The sequence below is a fragment of the Gymnoscopelus braueri genome (assembly GCF_963280865.1).
Source record: "Gymnoscopelus braueri genome assembly, chromosome: 5".
Lineage (NCBI taxonomy): Eukaryota > Metazoa > Chordata > Actinopteri > Myctophiformes > Myctophidae > Gymnoscopelus > Gymnoscopelus braueri.
The window spans coordinates 47,777,761-47,789,574 of NC_137606.1; the positions used below are offsets into that span (position 1 = coordinate 47,777,761).

Here is an 11,814-nt window from a genome sequence, read left to right on the forward strand (position 1 = left end):
AAAAAAAACATGACACGTTGCATTTCTCCCTTCAGTCTTTTTACCTACCTGCCCGACAGACATCACAGGCTGCCTGCTTCTGGTGGTCCTGGTACGTTCCTGGTGGGCATGACTGGGGGGCGGCACTGCCCTGGGGGCAAGAGTACCTGGGGGGACACGGTGTGCCCATCGACACGGTCTGACCCGGTGGGCACCAGTAGCCTGCAACACGGATCACAGATGACACACAGCGCTCAGCAGTGCTGGAAAGTGCATTTACTCAAGTATTGTACACTTTTACGTTTTGTTTTTTTACTTTGCCGGAATATTTCCAATGTTCAATACTTTTACTCCACTGCAATTATTTGAAAATGTTTAGTTACTACCGTAGTTACTTTGTTGAATGTGATTATTATTACAAAACATACATTAACCACCGCAGGCCTATATATACTTAGGCTATTTGAAAGCTCAATTTGTGGCGCTATAACAGCTCGCTTCACGTTTTGGCCTATATCTCTTGAACAAATCTTGTTTTCCCCATGGATTCCTTGGATCATGACGCAACTGCAGTCAAAGGCCCGGCCATTTGTGCCAGACTACATTTTCAGCGATTTTGTGTTTTCTTCAAAACACACTTTTTGATACTCCTACAAATCTTGTCCAAAACTCACACAAATCGGTACATATTATCTATGGAGTCATGTGATCAAGATGTATCAGTCAGATTTTGCAGATTCCATTCCAATTGGCTATGACTGACTTTTGCAGACTCTGGGTAGGCAACCCCGCCTGGTGGGGATCTGCACTCAGAGGAGCGCACTTTTCTTGTTGTCAATCAAGTTATTTGAAGAAGATGGCCATAGATGGCCGTAGATGGAGGAGCTGTATAACCCAGCGCTGCCTGAGGAAATCCCTGAGGGTCATCAAAGACCCCACGCACCACAGGGAAGAGGTATATCGGATCTTCAAAGCCAGCACGAGGAGAACAGCTTCCTCCCCCATGGTGTTCATATGATGAACACCTTCTGTTGTATTATGGCCTTGTATGCTGATCTGGGTTTTTAAACTGTTTTTAACCTTATTTTAGGCTTTTTGGGCTGTTATTTGTTTAGTATTGTTATTTATCTATTGTATATTAAGGGGCACCCCCACCTAGGTTTTTCCTTTGACCTTGATTCACGCCATCTTAGCTTTAGATCGGACGTCGATGCCAAAACAGGTACAAAACTATTGTATCTTTAAGAGTTTTCCAAGATTGAAATGACGTGTGTGTTTTTTTGCAGATGCGTGGGGCTGACCTTGAGTGCAGGGTCCCGTGGGGGTCCTGAGACCCTGGCGTGCGCAGTAGAAGCCTGCAGTACACGGCTGACAGCCGTCCTCGCTGGACAGACCCGGCACTGGGGAGAAGGTACCGGCAGGACACAACTCCGGCTCCTCTGAGCCCTCAACTGGTGAAACCCAAACACAATGTATATCTGCTATCACATCACGCCATCTGGTTCTTTAGAATGCTGTGCGCACATTAGGAGTGTTAAGGCCAATTTATGCTTTGAGAGACAAATGGACTGCATTTATATAGCGCTTTTCTCCAAAGCGCTTTACAATGTACTTCACATTCACCCATTCACACCCATTCACACACCGATGGTCGGAGGAAACCATGCAAGGCAAGGGGTTCAGTGTCTTGCTCAAGGAAACTTCGACGCGTAGCCAGGAGAAGCCGGGAATCGAACCTGGAACCTTCGGATTCCACGACCGGTGTCTTGGAAAGGGTGAGAGCGGTCAATTTAGCCGTTAAATTAACATCAGGGATGGTATATAATGATGCCTAATTTCATATTTAGAAAACTTTTCAGATGAAAAAACACACAAGTGTTAATGAATCTTTGCGTATATTACTCTGATTGGTTGGGGAGATGAGGTAATGCACGAGACCACATTCACTTCCTTGTTTACATTTTCTGGCGAGGAGTTTGTCGGCAAGTCACAGTTGCAGACAGTATAAATGCTCAAATCTCAGAACATACTGTAGTCAAACACGTACAGTAGTGTCACACGTATACTAGCTCGAACACATTGTCGCTCCAAGCATACTTTGAGCTTTTTATATTTAACCACCGTATGGCATCAGCTCAGCTCGAGGAAAAAACAAAGTCATACCACAGTATGTCCCTGGGGGACAGATGCTGCCTGTGTCTCCATCGCCGGGTCTGGGGTCAGTGGCTCCTTCTATACAGAAGTACCCAGGGGAGCAGGGGCCCATAGGCAGAGCCAAGCCTGGAGGAGAACACAAGGACACAACGCTGTTATTGTCTACTGCATATTTATCATATCATCCTATTTTATTGTTATATTGGTCACAGCACTTCATTGTTCATTGTTGGGTAGAAACCTTGCACCTTGCACCTCCATATTTCAACTAAATTAATGCTGTACACAAAGGTAACAAAAATAGCAGATCTACAAGCATACAAGGCGTCATTTTGTTTGTGAAAGTGAAAGTAGTTAAGTGTGTCTATGGGTTTCATAAATAGTATTAACAAGCTTGTGACTAAAATATAACTACAATGGAACCCAGGTTCTTTTTTCCATGTCCTGAAAAGTAACAGTTTTAGACATACAAGGTTTCCACCCAACAGCGACAATATAGTCCTATTGTTTTCTATGTATTGGTCACAGTGCTGGCATTAACATAAGAAATGTGCTAAATTGACTGCACTCGCTATAGTGCCACCAGCTATTAACCAAATAGCTGGTAGAATTGCGGGAGGTTAAAACAATGTTTGACTATATTAGAGCTCCAAACACCAGATGTGTTGCAGAAGGTTCCAGGGGGACAGGGCAGAGGCTCAGAGCTGCCCGACGGGCAATAGAAGCCTTCCTGACAGCGCCCCCCAGTGGAGGTGGCAGGGCACAGGCAGTTGGCGTTGGTGTAGTTGTCCAGGTCGAAGGGCTGGGAGGTCCATGCTGCCGACACACAGAACCACCCTGAGAGAGGCACAAAGATTGGTGGGGGAGGAAAGGGAAATGATATAGTAAGGCGCGTGGAGGAGACTCAAGACTGAAGCTTTAATTGAGCGTTGTGTGGGTTCAGGCATGCCACAGCAGTCACGCTCTAATGCCCAATTTATAAGGTAACATGATAGGTTGGCACCAAGGAGGAGTGGGCACCTCGGTGTTAAATTGGCTATTTGGAATTTGGAAAATGTTTTTAAGAAAGGTAAAGTATACATGATTAGAACATGCTTAAACATTCGACATTTAAGGTCTAATATTTCTACAATTGCTACAAATTACTACAAAACCGGTATATCTAAGTTGAAGGCTAAAATGAAGTCTGATAATGATGTACCGTGCATGTTCACATCATGTATACTTTACATTACTTAAGACCATTTTTCAAATATTCACTTTTTTTACATTTTGGACAAAATAGCCAATTTTACATCAAGGTGTCTAGATGTGCCCACCTTTCCTGTATCCATTTATACTCGCCAAAAAACGGCAGACCTACAAGCTCACAATGCATTGGATCAGCAACGTGTTGTGAGCTTGTAAGTAGGTGGGTTTTCGGCGAGCAACACCCCCGTACAGCCATGTATAAACCGGGCACAACTGAGAGAAAGTTGTACGCTGATTCACACACTAATCATAGTCATTAGGAGCCTTTTTTTTAAGCCTCCTAATACTATCTCTCATGCTGCATGCTGCAGTAGATGGCATACATAAATGACACATTAATTACATCGTTGAAGCTGCCAAAACAAAATGTTAACGTTGAGAGTGGCGCTTAACTTTGATGAGAGCTGTCCTGACTGAATTCACCAATTATCGTCTGTCAAGTGACATATAATCGAAGATACAGTAAACTACCCCCATAGGAACATAACGACTGAATGTCAATTATGAAAGGAATGTCTAAGTCAGTGGTTCTCAACCAGTGGTCCTTGAGGGGGTTCCAGGGGGTCCCCAGCAAAAGGTGTTAATACATTTTCACCCCTTTATCCATATTGTATACGTTGGCTATTCAAAAATAGCAGATATACAAGCTCACAGTGCGTCACTTCATGCCGCGCTGCGAGCTTGTAGATCTATTTTTTAACACAAATCTTCTCTTCTGGGGGTCCCTAGGAACAAACCATTTTCAGATGGGTGTCCGTGGCCAAATGTATATAACTTGGCATGAAAAAGGTTGAAAACGTTATAGAAAACACTGAACAGCATAAGGTTATTACAACTACATACCAGCTTTGCATTTTCCCGAGACGCTGGCCAGTCTCTCCTTCTCACAGTAGTGTCCAGGCGGACAGGGCAGGCAGCTGTCCAGGCTCTGGGTCATGGGCTCGGGGTTGTAATACCCACGAGGACACGGGAACTGGGTGGCATGTTTGGTGCCTGTATATGCACAAAACGATACGCCAATCACACTTATTATTGAAACAATAATAAGTGTTTCTGTAATTCAATCAAAAATTATACAATAGAAGCTCTGGACAAATAAGCGAACCTGGGGTGACTGAGCCTTCTCGGCGGCTGCCCCCTCACTGTGGAACTCACGATCACAGCTCACATCAGAGCTGCCCCCACCCTCACCATGTTTAAAACCACACTCAAAACCCACCTTTTCAGACTTGCATTCCCTACATACAACCCGCACCCCTCCCTTTTGTTTTGTTTACCTTTCTTTAATAGTTTTAACCTTTTGAACTAGTTTGTTCTAATAAAGTAGTTTTTTAACTGCTCTGTAAAGCGACTTGGAGTACCTAGAAAAGAGCTATATAAATCGCATGTAGTATTATTATTATTATTATTATTATTAGAAGCAAGCAGAAAAAATCTACCAATACAATGATTTAAAAACTCCAAACCTCAACATGTAAAAGTGGAAATGTTTAGTTTTTACATCGTTGCTTTTGCAAACTGATCAGGAAACATTGAAATTAATTCTGTCAGTGATGGGGCAGCAGCCAACGGAAAGGGGGCTAATCATTAAAAAAAAATTAACTATGAATAAATAAAATAAAATAAAAAGTCATTTTAATTCAGTAGACTGTGCCAGTTTAACCACTTCCAATCTGGCATCCCTATTTTGGGCATGTCATTTTGTACACAAAATTGCAAGCTCATAGATCAAACTTGTAGATCGGCAAAAACAAATTGGTGCTATTTTCGGGGGGTACAGCCTGATGCTAAGGCTACTTGGCATGGAAAGGTTTGGGGAGCCCTGGACTGGTGGCGTACCATCGAGGCAGTAGTGTCCAGGTGGGCATGGGAACTGGGTGAAGTTGCCAGTGTTCTCAGGACAGTAGTGTCCAGCTGGACAGTGGGAGCAGTGCGTCTGGCCTGGCAGGTTGGCATAGGTTCCCGCTGGGCACGGAACGGGGCTGGCACTGCCACCCGGACAGTAATGAGCCGCTAGACACATCCTTCCGGCCCCCTCTGAGCCTGCATGAGGAGGAAGAAAGTTACTTTGATTAATTGATTGAATACTTTATTAACGGTTTGCCAACAAAAGCACAGAAAGTACAGTTCTATACAAAGTCTGCTAAAAGGATTAAACCCCAAGAAAGCACTATGGCTTGTATCCATTGGGGTCCATCGATGAATTGAATACACATTCATCGAAACTTTTAATTACAGACAAAATAATTATTACAAAGATTTGCCTGTAATTTTCATTTTTTTGTATTGTATATTTAATATACTATACTATACAATACAAAAAAAAATCGTACAGTAAACAGTTCGGGGGGGGGTTCTGGTGATAGGCTTGGACTTTTAAGTACATTTACTCAAGTAACATTTTTAGGAATTTTGACTTTACTGGAGTATTTCCAATTTTCTATACTTTTACTTCTACTCCACTAGATCTCAGAGGCAAATATATATTATATATATTATATATTCAATTATTTGAAAACTTTAGTTACAAGTTACTTTGTAGATTTTGATTATTATTACAAAACATTCATAAACCCAGCCCTGTACTTTAGCGTATAATACGTCCGATTTGCCCAATTGCCCAGAGCCATTGACGTATAATATGGAAAAAACGTCCAGAACCCAAGATATCGCGATCCAAAGATGTACGGCTCCATTCACTTCTTGGTTAACTTACCACTTAAAAATCCTGTATCTCGGCTCCTGTGTATTTTTTTTTTTACTATGTATTTTTGGCCGAGACATGCTATTTTCAAAGGTGGAATAAAGGGAACGGGAGGTCGCGATCACATTTTCTCTTTTTTGCGGAAGCACAGTGAAACCCTCTGGGATTAGCAACCATCAGGGGATCGATCATACTGGAGATAAATATTCTGTGACTACTTGAAAAGGTAAGAAAAATGGATGAATCTCTGCCACTGGGCAAACACAGCCAGAAATAGGTCTGGCACTGAATGAGTAAGTACATTTTGATGCCAAAACTTTTGTACTTTTACTCAAGTACATTTTGATTACCAGATGTTTACTTGTAACAGAGTATTTCTACATTGTGGTAAAATGTGCGTACTTCTTCCACCACTGAAAAACACACTTACAATGATTATGGATGCAAATCTTTTAATGTGATGAATCCTACTTAATTCAGTATTCAAATATGCCAAACACCCAGAGCTTATTCATAAGAAGTGCCATATTGCATTATTTAATATCAGCATGTTGCTTTCGGCCTTGAAAGTATTAATTAACTAATTATTGTTGAATATTAAATCATGAATAAATGAAGGGAAACAGATTTTTCTTTTCTTTTTTCTCCTTACACTTAACACTACAACAAAAGCATTTTAATAAAATAAGTTTACTTTTTTTTTTTAACCTGCCGTTCCTATTTTGCGAATGTCTTTATGGATGAAAATGTTCAAATATGTTCCAGAATGTTCAAAAATAAATAAATATCACAATATTTTCATTTTTTTCATTTTCATTTTGTAAACCCTATTTTTTACACCCAGTGCCAATTGTCTATGTAATCCTGGGCACTACCTTCCCTCTGCCAACCTAGGGAGGCCAGGGCCAAGCTCATGCCTCCTTCAATGCATGAGAGCCAACTGACCTTCTTATCACCTGACAGGGTAGAGTTTCCCTGGTTGGACGTAGCGCGTGGAAGGAACACGTTATTCCAACCAGTTCCTACCCTAGGACACACGGGGAGAACATGCAAACTCCACACAGAAAGGCCCTTTCGCCAACCCCAGGGTATGGGCACTGATGACGCGGAGGAGAGAACACGCCCCCAGTGCCCACAGCGCCCCCTGCGGGAATTGAACCCACCTTCTAGCTGTGAGGCGACAGCGCTACCGACTGCGCCACCGTGCCACCTAAAGCAAACATTTTTTAACTCAAATATTTGCTTCTGGGCGATTCTACAAATGTCTTCTAAATCTTAACCGTTTTTGAAAAAAAACGTATGTTCCTATAATATATCAGTGGTTCTCAAACTTTGTTCATGTCAAAGACCCCCAGAATTATATGTATTTGGCCGTGGACCGCCATCTCAAAATATGTTGTTCCAGGGACCCCCCAGAAGCAAAGATTTGAGTAAAAAATGTTCGCTATAAAAATATATATATTCATAGATTTGCACACATTTTCACGATAAAAAAATAAATAGCAGATCTACAAGCTCATAGCGCGGCACTCGGTGCCGCGCTATGAGCTTGTAGATCTGCTATTTTTGAATAGCCCAAAGTATAAAATAATGGTTCAAGTGGTTACACAGATGCGTTCCCGGTTTGAATGGGTTTCAAGTGGTGAGAGTCAGTGTGTGTTCCAGACCGTGTGTAGCGTACCGGTGGCTGCAGCGTCTCCTCCAGGGCAGTAGAATCCTTCCTGACAGGGTCCAGACGGACGGGTCAGACCCACAGAACCACAGAACTGTCCCGCCGGGCACCGGATGCAGCCGCCCACCTCTGCTAGATACACACTATATACACACGCCCACATGGGCACAACAAGCATGAATATATTATCATCTGTGGTGGAAAGTAACTGAGTATACCAGCGCTCAAGTACTGTACTTAAGTACAATTTTGAGTTACTTTTACTTTACCGGAGTATTTCCAATTTTCAATACTTTTACTTCTACTCTACAGAGGCAAATATTGTACTTTTACTCCACTACAACTATTTGACAACTTTAGTTACTAGTTACTTTATAGATTTTGATTATTATTACAAAACATACATTAACCACTTCAGCCCGATATACATTTCAGCCATTTGAAAATAGACGATCTACGAGCTTGTAGATCTGCTATTTTCAAAAGATTTTTTACATTTTATACTTATTATTTGAAAACTTGTGAAACGGGACATTCTGCATAATGAGTACTTTCTACTTTTGGTACTTTAAGTACATTTTGATACCAATACTTTTGTACTTTAACTCAAGTAAATTTTGAATTCCGGACTTTTTACTGGTAACAGAGTATTTCTACATTGCAGTATTGATACTTTTACGTAAGTAAAGAAATGTAGTGCTTTTTCCACCACTGCTATATACACCCACACAGGCACAACAAGCATGAATATATTATCATAAATGTATATTAAATGCACACAGACAAACAGACATGCACAAAGAGCACATATATTCAAGCACTCACACAGGCAGGCACATCATTTTACATTTCAACTAGGGGAATTGCTTGTATATCTGAAATTGTTTTGAAAATATTTTGAAAATATTGAAAATGTTTGGAACATTTTTACTAACCCGTTTAGACCTGGAACCCCATTACGTAACTATACCTTTCAAGCCTTGTTGCTATGTACAGTATATAGCAAAACAAAAACAAAACTTTTTGTATAAATATTTGAAGTTTTTCAAAAATCGGCCTCAGGTCTAAATGGGATTTAAAAAAAAGTAACACAGATCTTCTCTTTTGTAGGTCTCTGGCACAAAACATTTTCAAATGGAGGTCTGCGGCCAAATACATATCAATTTGGCTTGACTTGAAAAAGTTTGAGAACCACTGTTCTAGATGGCTCGTCTCTGAAGAGCTACTGTTAAAAAGATAATTATAATAAATGAATAATAAATAAACAAGAAAGCATCCATCATTGGTTTTAAGAAGTGTGTTTTGCCAAACAGATCACAATTGACATATAATCACAACTGATAAATAAAGGGGTGTAGGGGGGTGTTGTCCGCTTAGCTTAGGTATGACTGCCTGCTTTAGTTATGTCTTGTTTTATTTTAGGTATTTTATGTTGTTGTTTTATCTATTTGTTCTGTTGTGTTGTTGGTTTTTGTCTGTTATGTTATGTCATGTTTATTTGTTGAAAAATGAATAAATACCTTAATTACAAAAAAGAAGTGTGTTTGCCCAACCTGTTGGAGTAGGTTCCCAGTGGACAGGGCACAGGCAGACTGGTTCCCTCAGGACAGTACCGCCCCTGTGGGCACGCCCCTCCCACTCCTGTGCTGAAGTTGCCATCTGGATTCCGGAAGTTTATACCTTTGACAAGATTAATTAATTCAGTTAGAATAGCAATGTAAAATACACTGACACGTTTATTAATTGTGTTAATTAAAGTTACACTTTCAGAGAGAGTTTAATGTGCACTCTTAATATAAAAGCCAGCGACTGTGCTGGTATGAAATGTCATCATAATAATGATAGTAATGTATAATGCATGTATGTTTGACAGTACCTGCTAAGCAGAAGTAGCCAGCCTGACAGGGCCCAGTGGGTTCATACAAACCCCACTCCTCACAGTACAAGCCTGTGGGACCAATTCAACTTCATGACAACATTCAGGAACAACAAACAAAACATTTATAACAAATAGAATTCAGGCATTTACTGTAGCAGACACTCTTATCCGGAGCTATTTACAGTACAAGTGCAAGATCAGAGTGAATGGCATGAGCCCTAGTCAAACATATTTGAAAACAGAACCTTTAACCACTTAAACCCTATTATGATTAGTTGACCGGTGTCCCATGGCTCTATATTTGGTCTGCTCCTTTTTTCCCCCTCTATAACAAATGGCTTTACCCAAAATAGCCGGTCTACAAGATCCACACCATAAAAATCGACTGTAGATCGATTAGGCATTGGATCACTTGTAGATCAATTGTGATAGTTTGTGACGCTTGTAGATCTGCTACTTTCACCGAATGTTCATGCCAGAATAGTGACGCTAGGGTTCATGTGGTTAAACTGGTAGTTGAATGTGCCTATAATTCCTACTTTGAATGAAAACTAAGATGAGCTGAAACTTTATTCATCCCTGAGGTGAAATTAGGTGCAAAGTTAATTGATCCAAACCATAGGATTCCTTTACACCCGTTTCTATACATTGATTTAGTCAGTAGCAGTTAATTCATCCAAATCAATTAATTAATTTCAGAATTCCCTGCATCTGACAACACCAGGGATGCAGTGAAAAATGTATGTGGCAATGCTCTCACCTGCTGGACATATGAGGCACTGCTCCACTTGGCTGAGGGCGCGCTCAGGGCTGTAAGTGCCAGGGGGACAGGGCAGGATGCCCTCCTCACTGCCCCCCAGACAGTAGTGTCCCGCCGGACACAGCTGCACCCCTTCCCCCGAGAGACAGTAGGTCCCTGGACGACACTCCTCACACTCCTCTGCCCCTGGGTTGGTAAAACAAAGAAGGGTTTTTGCTAATACACGCACTTAACCCATTTAGACCGGGAAAGAATCTGTGTCATTTTTAGATTTCTTTGGCTATGCAAAAATAGCAGATCTGCTATTTTTGAAAAATCGTGAAAGTGTGTGCAAATCTTTGAATATATATATTTTTAAAGCTTACATTTGTACCTCAAGTCATTGCTTCTGTGGATTCTACAAATGTCTTCCTAACAGTTTTCTGAAAAACGTCTGTTATATAATATAATATGCTATAATATCAGTGGTTCTCAAAATGTTTCATGTCAAGGACCCTCCAAAATTATATTTATTTGGCCGCCGACCCCCCCCCCCCCCCCATCTCAAAATATTTTGTTCCCTAAAAGCAAAGATTTGAGTTACAAATGTTCCCTTTAAAAATATATATATTCAAATACTAGTACAAATGGTCAAGATTTTTCAAAAATAGCAGATCTACAAGCTCATGAGCTTGTAGGCCTATATCTGCTATTTTTGAATAGCCAAAGTACAAAATATGGAAGTGGTTACACAGATGCGTTCCCGGTTTGAATGGGTTAAAGGGGGTGTAGGTTTATTTTATTTATGTTAAAGTAAGTGTTAAATATCTCTATATTCCGATAGTAATCACTGCTTTAGACTAGAGAGTTATTTTTCAGTAACAGGGGTCTCCCCATCTCTCCGGCTCATTGATAAACAGAACATTCATTTTCTGTTTGGGATACCACTTTTACGATAAATGATCTTTTCACATACGCAACTCATCACATGTCCATTTATCTGAACTTTGATGACCTTTCAGCACCTTTCAGCACACAAATGCCTCAGTAGGTCAGTTGACTTTTTCTTTTCAAACCATGTGAGAAGGTTGTATTCTATCACTGGTAAACATATGGTTACACACATTTCACTGAAATCTCACTTCATCTACAGTACAGTGGTTCTCAAATTGGAGTACGGGAACTTTGACCTTTCACCATACAAATACCTAAGTAGGTCACGGTGTGTGGTACCTGTGATGTTAGAGCAGTGGTTCTCAAACTTTTTCATGTCAAGGACCCCCAAAATGATATGAATTTGGCCACGGACCCCCATCTCGAAATATTTTGTTCCAGGGACCCCCAAAAGCGTTAACAATGTTCACTAATGTTCAAGATTTTTCAAAAATAACCAAAGTATAAAATATGGATAAAGGGTTTAAAATGATTGTGACGCT

At 40.7% G+C, this 11,814-nt stretch overlaps 2 long non-coding RNA genes across 2 annotated transcripts; both read right to left on the reverse strand.

Moving 5' to 3' along the window:
- Positions 1-2,862: 2,862 nt before the first annotated feature.
- On the reverse strand, positions 2,863-5,339 carry LOC308085648. The gene is made up of 3 exons (XR_013933201.1): positions 5,224-5,339; positions 4,228-4,377; positions 2,863-2,970 (listed from the first exon to the last, which is right to left on the reverse strand). It is a non-coding gene; the product is annotated as an uncharacterized lncRNA (long non-coding RNA).
- Positions 5,340-7,784: 2,445 nt separating this feature from the next.
- LOC308085429 lies at positions 7,785-10,536 on the reverse strand. Its single transcript, XR_013933169.1, has 4 exons — positions 10,400-10,536; positions 9,637-9,708; positions 9,314-9,440; positions 7,785-7,903 (listed from the first exon to the last, which is right to left on the reverse strand). It is a non-coding gene; the product is annotated as an uncharacterized lncRNA (long non-coding RNA).
- Positions 10,537-11,814: the final 1,278 nt, after the last annotated feature.